Raw genomic sequence first — 12,320 nt, forward strand, 5'->3', positions numbered from 1 at the left:
ACGAGAAAAGAAAGAGAGAAGGTGAGCTCTCCAACCCGGTGAATAGAAAAAACCCGACCCGAGAGCCGAAGCCGAACCAGTCCTTCCGGGCCCCCCTAGCAGTTCGGACGGACTACACGCCGTTAAACACGAGGCGGACAGAGATCTTAATGACGATCAAAGACGCTCCGTACGTTAAGTGGCCACCTCGCTTGAAGGGAAATTCGAATGATAGAAACAATAATTTGTATTGTAGTTTCCATAGAGACCATGGTCATAGCACCGAACAGTGTAATAACCTCCGGGATGAGATAGAGGGACTCATCCGTCGCGGATACTTGAGAAACTTTGTACAGCACAACAATAACAATAAAGCAGGTCGGCAAGGGGAGCACGAAAAGGATGCACCCGAGTCTAGCAACAGACCTGCCGAACCGTTGCAGAAGCAGCCTCTGGAAGAGAGGCCAATTCGGGGAACCATCCATGTAATAGTGGGAGGATCAGTGGTAGCGGGGTGTACCTCGGCAGCAGCCCGGACTTCAGTTCACGAAGCGGCCCTCGAAGAAAGGAACCCCCCAAAGAGACCAAAGACCGAAGAACCAATCTTTTTCACGGAGGACGACGCGCGAGGAGTTCACTACCCCCATGATGACGCGCTTGTCATTAAGCTAAGGATCAGCGACTTCGAGGTCAGGCGCGTACTCGTAGATTCGGGCAGCTCAGCGGACATCCTCTTCAAATCGGCATTTGACCAACTGCAGTTAAAGAGGAGCGAACTGAAGCCCGCGAACACTCCCCTGGTAGGTTTCAGCAGAGAGGAAGTTAGGCCCCTCGGAAAAGTAACTGTCCCTGTGGAAGTCGGCGCATGGCCTTGTGCGGTCAGACTCAACCATGATTTCCTGGTAGTAGCGACCCCCTCCCCATACAATGCCATAATAGGGCGGCCGATCACGCATGTCCTACGGGCGGCGGTCTCCACCTACTATTTGGCCATGAAGTTCCCTACGGACTTCGGTATAGGGGTAGCGCGGGGCGACCAGCTCGAATCCCGCAAGTGCTACGTTGCCGCCCTAAAGGGAAAAACCAAGGCGGCCGACGACCTCAAGCTGGAGCAGCCGGCAGAGCAAGGTGAGGAGCGAGCTTCGCCCACGGAGGAAACAGTCGCAATCCCCGACATCAGCTACGGACCCAGCTCGCACACTAAGCATCGGAGCTTCCATCGAAGACCCCCTACGAGTCGAACTGGTGAGTTTTTTACTTCAAAATTTAGAAATTTTTGCCTGGTCCGCGGCCGACATGCCCGGCATTAGCCCCGGACTGATAACTCACAAACTTAATACTAACCCTGTAGTCAGACCCGTTAGACAGAAGAAATGCAACTTAGCCCCAAAACGCTGGAGAGCGGTCGACGAGGAGGTTGAGAAGCTCCTCGCAGCAAACTTCATAAGGGAAGTCCACTACCTGAGCTGGGTGGCCAACCCGGTGTTGGTAAAAAAGGCAAGCGGCAAGTGGCGCATGTGCATCGACTATACCGACCTGAACCGAGCTTGCCCGAAAGATTGCTTCCCCCTCCCCAGAATTGATCGCCTAGTGAACGCGACCTCGGGAAACGAGTTGCTAAGCTTCCTGGACGCCTACTCGGGCTACAACCAAGTTAGGATGGACCCATCCGATGAGGAAAAAACCAGCTTCATAATCGAGTTCGGCCTGTATTGCTACAAAGTCATGCCCTTCGGACTAAAAAACGTCGGGGCAACTTTCCAAAGACTTGTAAATAAGCTATTTCGACCCCTGATTGGTACGAAGATAAAGTGCTATTTAGACGACATGGTCGTCAAGACTCAGTTTTCACAAGAGTTAATACAAGACTTAGATTCTGTTTTCCAAATCCTGCGTCACTTTAGCATGAAGTTGAATCCCAACAAGTGTGTCTTCGGCGTCACCTCGAGCAAGTTCCTAGGCTACATTGTCAATCGGCGCGGTATTGAGGCCAACCGGGACAAAATAAAAGCCATTCTAGATATGAAACCACCTCGGAAAGTAAAAGAGGTTCAGAGGCTAAACGGCCGCATAGCCGCTATAAGCCGCTTCTTATCTAAGTCAGCAGACCGTTGCCTACCCTTCTTCAAGGCAGTCAAAGGCAAAGGGTTCGAATGGACCCAGGACTGCCAGTTTGCGTTCGACGAACTAAAAGGTTACCTCGCTAGTGTGCCAACCTTAGCCTGGCCCGAGGTGGGCGAGGTCTTACAACTGTACCTCTCGGCGAACGACGAGGCGGTCAGTTCGATACTAATAAAGGAAACAGACCGGGTCCAATGACCCATATATTATGTTAGTAAAATTTTGCAGGGAGCAGAGGCAAGGTACCCGGAGATAGAAAAACTAGCATACGCCCTAGTAATAGCAGCTCAGAAACTCCGTCCGTACTTCCAGGCTCACACCGTCATCGTCCTAACTGACAAACCTCTTAGACAAGTTTTACTCAAACCCGAAGTCTCCGGTCGATTGACGAAATGGGCCATCGAACTCAGCGAGTACGACCTCCAGTACAAACCGAGAACCGCTATCAAGGCCCAAGCTTTGGCAGATTTTATCGCCGAGTGCACTTTCAGCCACGAAGCCCCACAGGTCGAGCCCGAGGTCCCCATTTGTGGTGAACCCGGAGCTCCTGAGCCCATAGAGTTCGAACCCCGTGAAGTAGCACCCAGTGTGGCATCTCTCCTGATCAGGCGAGGAGAGAATTGGGATGAGGAGCCCTGGATCCTTCACGTGGATGGTTCCTCGAACCGGCAGGGCAGCGGAGCTGGAATAGTCTTGTGCGGCCCGAGCAGCACAAAAGTAGAGTACGCACTACGCTTTGAATTCGCGGCATCCAACAACGAGGCAGAGTACGAAGCACTGATCGCAGGGCTGGACCTAGTGCGAAAGGTTAAGGCAAAACACTTGGTCATCTGCAACGATTCTCATCTCGTGGTAAACCAAGTTACCGGCGAATACGAAGCACGCGATCTCTCCATGATCGCATATTTGGCCAAAGTAAAAGAAGCCCTGCTCAACTTCCGGTCACACATCATCAGGCAAATCCTGAGGTCCGAAAACACTGAGGCCGACGCCCTGTCCCGGTTAGCCAGCACGAGTCACAACAATATGAGAACTATGTACATAGAGGACTTACCTCGGCCTAGTATTCTCGGGGGGACAGAGGAGGTCGCTCCCATCTTAGAAGCAGAGCCGAGCTGGATCGATCCACTCGCGAGCTTCCTGATAGACGAAACCCTCCCTGCAGAACGCAATGCGGCCAAGAGGGTGCAGCGCCAGGCGGCCAAATATGTCATAATAGACGAACGGTTATACCGACGGTCGTACACGCTCCCCTATTTGCGGTGCCTGCGACCTACCGAAGTCGAGTTTGTACTCCGCGACACTCATGAAGGCCTGTGCGGTGGACACTTGGGGGGCAGAGCACTCGCCCAAAAGGCACTTCGACAAGGATACTACTGGCCAACGATGAAGGCAGAAGCTGTCGAGCTCGTCAGAAAATGCGACAAGTGTCAGAAGCACGCTAACATCCACCATCAACCTACCTCCGACCTCAAATACCTCGCCAGCCCATGGCCCTTTGCACAATGAGGCCTCGACCTCCTAGGGCCATTCCCACCAGCAACAGGCGGAAGAAAATTCTTAGTTGTTGCAGTAGATTACTTTACGAAGTGGATAGAAGCCAAACCTCTGGCAACTGTTACGGCCCGAAACATACAGAACTTCTTTTGGAAGAACATAGTATGTCGGTTCGGATTACCTCGGGTTCTAATCTCCGACAACGGCAAACAGTTCGAGGATATCAAGTTCCAAGAGTGGTGCGAGGACATGGGGATTCGGCAAAATTTCACGTCAGTCGCGCACCCACAGGCAAACGGTCAGGCGGAAGTGATGAACAGAGCCATCTTGCGCGGACTGAAAGCACGTCTGGATCGTGCTAAGGGATTGTGGGCCGAAGAGCTACCAAGTGTCTTATGGGCTCACCGAACGACCGAAAAAGTAGCCACGGGAGAAACCCCCTTCAACCTCACCTACGGCACTGAAGCGGTGATCCCGGCGGAAATCGAAATACCAACGTTGCGATTAGAAACATACGACGATCGGACGAACGGAGACGAGTTACGCACCAACCTCGACCTACTGGACGAGGTAAGGGACCTCGCGCACATCCGAACAGCGGCATACCAGCAGCAGGTAGCTCGCTACTACAATAGCAGAGTAAAGCAACGAAGCTTCCGAGTCGGCGACCTGGTCCTCCGTAAGATTATGGTGCCCGAACCCGGCGTCGGCAAGCTTGGACCTAATTGTGAAGGGCCCTATAAAGTAAAAACAACGCTCGGGGGCGCATACAAACTCGAAACCTTGGAAGGCAAACAAGTACCCCGAACGTGGAACATCGTGAACTTGAGGTGATACTATCTATAAACCACCTAGCGAAGTGGACGAAATCAGGCCATGTGCCACAAGGCAAGCCGAGGAACTTCAGCACATTATCAGCTCGGCAAAAATCAATTCGCGGCATAAAAGGCCATGAAAATTTAAAAACCCGACAAAGAAACAGCTTGGGAAGATGAGCAAGGGGAAAAAGACACTCCATTGCAAGAAACAGTACACTGGCTAAAAAAAAAAAAAATTTACATGCCCGGAGCCACTTCTTCGCCATCGGAAGGCACTTCAACAACACCCGAAGGCCCTGCCTCTCCTTCAGAGTCCGGCTCGCCATCGGCAGCATTGGCCATCTCCTGAGTTATACGCGAAGTGGTTATGGCACTTACATCGAGGTTGGGGTATGTATTCCGGATCATCCACCGGCTCAACTTGAACCCCCTCGTAAGAGTCCACCATCAGATCGTCAAAACGCAGGGAGGCAATGTAGTCTTCAACTGCCTTCTTCTTGGCGTCTTCAATGCCTTGGGAAAAAATCTGTGTTCTCTCCCTAATGTCCTCCTGAAGATACTCGACTTGATGCTGCAAATCCAACTTCAAGTCCGCCATATGCTTGACAACTACCCCCATGGCCTCGGCGTCACGTTGAGACCTCGCCTATCTGGCCGCCGCGACGCGAGCAGCCTTTTCAGCAGCATAAGCAGCCGCCTCAGCAGCCCGGGTATTTGCCTCTGCAGCACGGAAGGCTTCTTCAGCAGCATGAGCTGCAGCCTCAGCAGCTCGCGCCTGTCGCGAGCTCCTCTCCACTTGGGCCGCCAAGGCATGAATCGAAGAATTCACCTACCAAAAGAAATAAGTGAGCAAAATGACAGCAGAAGCAACAGAATAAAAAAGGAAGACAATAGCTTACCACCATGACATGTGTTACGGCGCGGCAAGCGACCTGATTCAAGGGAAGATCGGTCCACGCCACGACCTCCTCGGGGAAAGTAGCGTCCCTACTCTTCTGAAGAGCGTAGTTCGGCGTCAACACACTCCTAAACTCCCCTTGAGCTCCCGAGCCTGAGGGACCAGCCCGCATATGAGCAGACCCAGAGTGAGCAGGAGCGCCCGTATGAGTGGTTTCAGCGTAAGGCGCCCCGCAGTCTTGTGCACCGGTGGAGTCACTTCGGGCTCCCTGGGCAGATCCTCTAGCGTATGGTCTGGAGCTTGGGGCTCCTCATCCAGGGGCAGCTCGTTACGAGTTCGCTTGGCGACCCGCTTCCTCCTCTTCATACCTTGGAAAAAACGCCCCCCACGAGTTCTCTCCGCATCCATCACACCTACAGAAACGAGTTCGACATCAAAAAAAAAAAAAAAAGCTGCATAGCCAGAAACCTACCCGAACTCAGGCCGGCTGCAAAAAGCTTAGCCTCCGTTAAGTAGTGGTGGCACTTTAAGCCTTGCCGTGCCCATTGCCGGAGACCCTTCACCGTCTCTTTATCAAGAGTTACGCCCAAATCGGGAGCGGCCTCACCCCACCCGGTCTGAAAGGGCCATCCTTGTGCACTTCGCACGCCGAAGTAGTCCCACTTCCAAGCCGGGACCTTATTAGGAAGATCGTGCAGAAGCTTGAAACCCTGGCGAGGAGAAAGGTAATACGCTCGTCTCCCCCCAGGAAGAGAACCCGCCTGTCTCTTGAGCATCAAGATAGAGGAGAATATCTCTAAGTCTAAGGGAAAGTTCTGCTCGCAAAAAAGGGAAATTGTCCCCACCAGGTTCCGAATGGAGTTCGGAAGCTGGCCAATGGTGACACCAAAGTGGTTTATGACTTCGACGAGAAGGGGATGGAAAGGAAGTCGCAACCCTGCAGCAAGCTGCTCTCAAAAAATCACGATCTCGACGGGACCGTGTTCCCAAGGAAAGCTACCCGAAGGAATAAAGTATGTGTACCCCCCATGAAGATTGTAAGACAGAAGTATGGATTGAAGCCCCTCAGGCGTCATGGTCGAAGGGCCAAACCGGTCTAGCATCCGACCTCGGCGGGAGGTAGACGCCAAACTGCCCGAAGTGACTCAACCTGCTGGTTCGTAGTCCTCAAACTCCACCTCAGGATCACTGAGGCAGTCTGGAGACACGGCTCGGTTGGTGGAACCTACATCGGCCCTACTCGAAGAGTCGTCTGAGCTATCAAATCTAGACATTGGGGGAAAAGACGAATTCAAGAAAGTACTCACCGGAAGGTTTGAAGAAATACCAAAGAACCGTGAACTGTATAACCGGCCTTGATGCGAGCTGGAAAAGACTTGGACGCGAGCTGAAGGGTTGGATGCGAACTCAATAGAAAAATCGCAGAAGTGACAACAACCGAGGTCCCCCACTATTTATATCTACAGTAACCAAGAATCGACCGTGCAGACCGAAGACGATCCGATGGCCCACGTTCCTACCAACCGCACAACCCTTAAGGTCGAGACGTGACGAGCGCACGTCTTTCCGAGAAAAGCGAAACGTCAGCACGTCTTTTTGAAACCGACATCGCTTCGATACGCGTCTTTTCGAAACTGACACGTCGTACGTCTCCCTGACAGTCGACCGCGCACGTACAGCAGTGACGTGCCTTTTTGAAATGACCCACTGTCACGTCCCAGCGGCGCGAGTTGGTTTGAAATTTAAAACGCGCGGTCACAACCACCAGCATTCTTGAGTAAGCACGTTTCCAGCCTTCTCAAAAACTGAAAGAACCCTAGCAAAAGCATCTCGTACGGTGAAGGTTTGAAGGACGGGACAAATCCACCAGCTACCTCGCGAAAACTCCCCGCGCCATGGCAAGACCCTCGGCGCAAGGAGTGGGGGGCAATTGATGAAGGAAGATTTGGCCCGACCTCTTTATTATGTGACACGTGGCAGAAACGACAGCTCGGCAAAAGGGGCCAAGCCTAGGCGGGAACAAGGGCACACTTCGCCGAACTGACCCACCTTGTAACAGCTCGGGATGGACTTCGCCGAACTGACCCTTGTAACAGCTCGGGATGGACTTCGCCGAACAGCCACCTTGTAACAGCTCGGGATGGACTTCGCCGAACTGCCACCTTGTAACAGCTCGGGATACACTTCGCCGAACTGACCCTTGTAACAGCTCGGGATGGACTTCGCCGAACTGCCACCCTGTAACAGCTCGGGATACACTTCGCCGAACTGACCCACCTTGTAACAGTTCGGGATACCTCCGAGCTCAAGACCGCTTCGCTCAGCACTTCGCATCATCTTCTGGGCACCAAAGCCAAACAAGTCGTACCATGCCTGACACTAGGGAAGTCCGTGCCCGAGGGCGCCACGCCTGACTGACTTGGGATCTGACGTTTGGCAGCAGCACTCTAAACGGCCACCTGCCACCGCCACTGACGCCGTCATTTCCAGTTAGACGGTTAGGCAGTGACGGTTCTGTCCTAACAGAAAGGACGACGGCCGAGTTGACAAGCACAAGGGTAATCATACCCGACCTGACAAGGGCCTCTGGACGAGTACACGAAGTGACTATAAGAGCCCCCTGCCCCCCGACAACGGAGGTATGCAAACTTTGCGCTATCTGATATTACCTTGCTTTTGAATGATTCTAACTTGAGCTTCGGAGCCTCTACACTGGGTTCCCCCCGGATCTTTCCCATCTCTTCCGTTTCAGGTTCCCTGCTATCCCGTTTAGAAGCAAGGCAACGGACAGCTAAGACCAGCCGGATCACGCTCCATCAACAACCTTTTCGTTTTCGCCAACAACGGCACAATTTTGCTCGACTATACAAGAAACATTGTCGTAAAAAGGTTCCCGAAATTGCCCGATAACCATGCAAGGTGCTACCCGAGCATGGGCTCTTCTATTCTTCTCCCGCTGAAGAAGTTGAAGCCACCATGAATCAAAGCCGAAGCTCTGATTTGCGGTGGCACACCAAAAGGGTCGTACTTTCAGGCCATAAGAGGGAGCTTCGTCAGAGTACTCAACATCTATGGGAGAATCAAAATTAACAACGACGTTTACAACTTCTTTGTCAGATGATCTATCTGGTAATGACTTGTCGGATGCGGAAGAGCCGACATCTAATAAAGAGAAGGCATAAGTAGAGTGCACTTGTGCAATGGTTAGACTTAGACAAGTGTCACGGAAAAGAGAGCATGGAATTCAAGTATTCTAAAAATGCTGAAACTTGGGTCCGAACCCAATCCAAAATATCCCATTGGTTGGGTACATTGATTCTCATGTTAGGGTTAGGGTTGAAATTTATGAATTTGACTTAATTTTGAGTTGGGTTAGGGTTGACCCTTGGATAACCCAATCTAACCTAAACCTAACTCTATATACATGTCATATATAAATATATGTTATATATGATATATCATACATCAATTTGTTTAGATGTATGATAGTTGTATAGCCCTCATTACATACTATTATGCCTTTCTTTTAAAATAATCAATTCACTTAATCGCAAAGGAAAGATGAAAACCTCAATAACATATTTATGTTTTTTGAATATTTTATTCTTCATCTCCTTTCTAATATTTAATGCCCATAAAAGATTTATCATAAGTCATAACTCATAATAAACTATAGTCATTTTAAATGCTTTTTTTTCGATTTTTGTACTAAAAGAATAAATAAAAACATCAACAAACAAATATTAATAAAACATAAGATTAAAGTTATGAACGTCAGAAAACAGCTCACTTGGGTTGGATTTGGAATCGGCACCTATCAGTTGAGGAAATGAAGGTGATGAGATCTCTGAAAATGATTTTCAAAAACATTTTGCTTTAGTAGTGACTCCAAAGGACTATGCACCAATTAACCAGTACAAGTAAGACTCGAATGGGAGGGGGAAGGGTTTAAGCACCCCTCTCCCGGATCCAATAGGCAAGGCCCACATGAGGTTCCAAATAGGCACAAACAAAAATAAGTTATCATTCAATTAAATGAAGGCACACATTAAAAATCAATAAACCAAAACATATCAAGAACAAAACCTACAAGAGAAACTTGCTTATTATTTTTTTTTTATTTTTGTTATTTTCTCTATTATTTATTTCTTTTATTTACTTACTTTTTTGTATTTTATTTTTTATTATTTTCCTTTTTTGAATTTTACTTTTTATTTTTTTGTTATGATTTTGCCAATTATTTATTTTGTTGTTATTTTCTTATGTGACTCTATTTGTGTATTTGTTTTTATGAGGTTATTTTTTACTCTTTTTTATTTTTTTATATATTTTTTCTTTCTTTTTCATTTTTATATATTTATTTATTTACCTATCTATTTTCACTTATCTTATCATTTCTTACAATGTCCTATTCTCTCAAGTTATTTTTTATTTCATTTATTGTTATATCTTTCTATTTATTTCTATTACTTCTTTTTATTTTTATTTTCCTTTTTATGATTAGATTCTTTTACCCTATCATCTTATCTAAAGCCAAATTTAAAAGGAGTATAAATACAAATATGCAGAGTGCAAAACCTATTATTTTATATGTATTTAATATGTACATATTTGCATTTGTTCTCTTTCCAACCTCAGCCTAAGGTTCTCTTATTTATGTTTTTATACTGGTATTATATGTCATTTATCTCTTCATTATGTATTTTTTGTCTTCTTTGATACCTCTATTACCACAAAGTTCACAGTGATGTTCATCCCCCAATTCCGACTATATCAAATAGCACCAGGTCAGAATTCGTTGCAGTCCTAAGAGCCTGAATCATGTTATACTTTTTCCATCGGTGAACTAGCATTCTAATAATCAGGATTAAACAAATTACACCAGGAAAATCTGACAAGCCTCATACTCAAACCCACTGTAAACAGACAGAGAAAATTAGGATGCATAACTCACCGGCGGTCTAGAGAACCAAAAATGTGAAAATGTTGGTTTGTAGTGTAGCCTAAGAGTTGACGGGGCCGTTGCTGGGGTTCAAAAACGCCTACTTACTTTTCAGTTGGTTAGCGTGAAGATTGATGCTCGACTTCGACTACAATCGACTGCCAGTGTGAGCTTTGCAAAGTGCCGAATCGCGGTTGCCCGGAACGGTATCGGATTTATTCGAGTAGATGATGAACAGGGGGCGACGCTCCGACGCCGATCCACCGCTGTATGTCAAGTGGTTGGGGATGACGAACCGACGCCCCCCGTTCGGTCGCCGTCGATGCGAGAGGATGAAGACGAAGATGATTTTGGGTTTCTGTTTTCCGGCTGGAAGAAAAATGGGGGCGATGATAACGGAGAAGAGAGGGGGAGAGAGGGATGCGAGAATAAAGAGAGGAGGAAGAAAGAGAGGCCGGAGATGTAGGGGCGACCGTTCTACTGCCGCTGCTCTTTTCGTCGAGAGGAAGACGATGAATAGTTGATTTCCAATCTCAGATTAGCGGTGTAGTTGGGAGTGAGGGAGACGCTAGGAATAGAAAAGAGGGTGTGAGAGAAAGAGGAAGGACCTTCGGTGGAAAGATCTGACCGGAATGAGGAAGGTTTCGCCGCCGCCACTGGTTCACGGTCGCCGCGAGGAGGACGTGTGCCCCCTGTTCCGTTCGCAGGAAAGAGACGATGATCAATCCCTTTTCGAAAATTTCATTCCCCTTGTGAATTCGGCGGTTAGGCAAAGTGAGAAGAAAAGGGAGATAATGGTAATTTCATAATTTTTTGGAAGTTGAGGGGCAACTTTGTACTTTTGTGAACTCGGGCCAAAACCGGTCTAGGGGTCAAGCCAAGGGTTCTGGTTCAATGGTGGGGATTTTTAGATTAAAAATGCAGGATTGAGATAGGGTTGACCACAAAGAGTGGACCAATATGCTCCTCACACCTTGCGCCTTATATGCACATCTGATCATACATTGGGAACATCTCCCATACTTATTAGTTATTATTCATGGGAAATATTCCCAAAGTTTTGTGTATGCATACTATTAAGATTGGCCAAAACTAAATCACTTTAGATGGATGGGTAAATAGGGGTATTTTTTGTTGAAATTTACAAGGTAGGGTTTTTGAGCATCCTGGGTTGATCAGAGGGCATCAGATTGGGCCCAAATAGGGTAGATCTAGAAAATGCTTGATTTCGATTAATCCAAAGCCTCAAAATGAAATCTTTGTGCAATAAAGGAGCAATCAAGGGTATTTTTGGTTGAAATTTTACAAACGGATATATTAGGGTCTAAATGGAATCTTTGCTTAATGAGAGAATAAACGAAGGAATTTTGAGTTGAGATTTGTTAGTAAGTATTTTGGAAGGTCTTGATTTTGATGGTGGTGTCTAATCTGAGGGTTAAGATGTAAATAGGGGTTGATCAAGGCCATTGGATTGGCATCGGATAGATTTAGTAGTGGATTTGAGGTCTCTCGAGATAAATTCGGGTTTTTTGGATTTTTAGGTGTTCCAGAGAGATTGGAAGGATTTGATTGGGAATGTGGAATAAATTGGGGTTCAAGTAGCAAACTGAGTAAAAATTGGATGTTGACATATATATATATATAGTGAAAATTGAATAAAAATTTGAGATTAAATAGTTGTATGAGATTTTAAGAGATGAGAAGAAGGTTGGGTTGGGTTAGGGTTGAAGGAATTTAGAAGGGGTTAGGGTTAGGATTGAAGGTTTAGAACTTAGGGTTATGCTAGGATTGACCTCAATCCACCTAATCCGGCCTGACTTGCAGCCCTATCTAAAACTAGTAGGAACCCATGTGATACACAAAAAAACCCATATAAATTTAATGAAAAAAGGATCAAAAGGATACATTGAATGCCAATTATATAGTGAACTTATGTAAATGATATAGTGAGTAGAGCAAGGGTAATCATATAACTCATCAAATGAATAATGTAAAAATAGTGATTTAATTATAACAAAATATAAATAAAGCCTATGTATTTATTGTAACAAAATAAATAATTTAA

At 47.3% G+C, this 12,320-nt stretch overlaps 1 protein-coding gene across 6 annotated transcripts in view; it reads right to left on the reverse strand.

Moving 5' to 3' along the window:
- LOC148852145 (camphor resistance CrcB family protein) overlaps positions 1-11,009 on the reverse strand; it is a 30,788-nt gene extending 19,779 nt beyond the window's left edge. The window contains exons 1-2 of one of the 6 annotated variants that reach the window (XR_016098639.1): positions 10,268-10,998; positions 9,104-9,160 (exon numbers count right to left, since the gene is read on the reverse strand). The gene's annotated coding sequence lies outside the window, so the exon portion shown is untranslated. Of the gene's footprint in view, positions 1-9,103; positions 9,161-10,267 lie in introns of all 6 variants that reach the window. The other 5 variants (XR_016098638.1, XM_088942465.1, XM_088942464.1 and 2 more) reach the window with 5 other exon arrangements.
- Between the last annotated feature and the right edge of the window lie 1,311 nt (positions 11,010-12,320).

The sequence above is a fragment of the Nelumbo lutea genome, chromosome 5 (assembly GCF_056320005.1).
Source record: "Nelumbo lutea isolate HS-2025 chromosome 5, American lotus-T2T, whole genome shotgun sequence".
NCBI lineage: Eukaryota > Viridiplantae > Streptophyta > Magnoliopsida > Proteales > Nelumbonaceae > Nelumbo > Nelumbo lutea.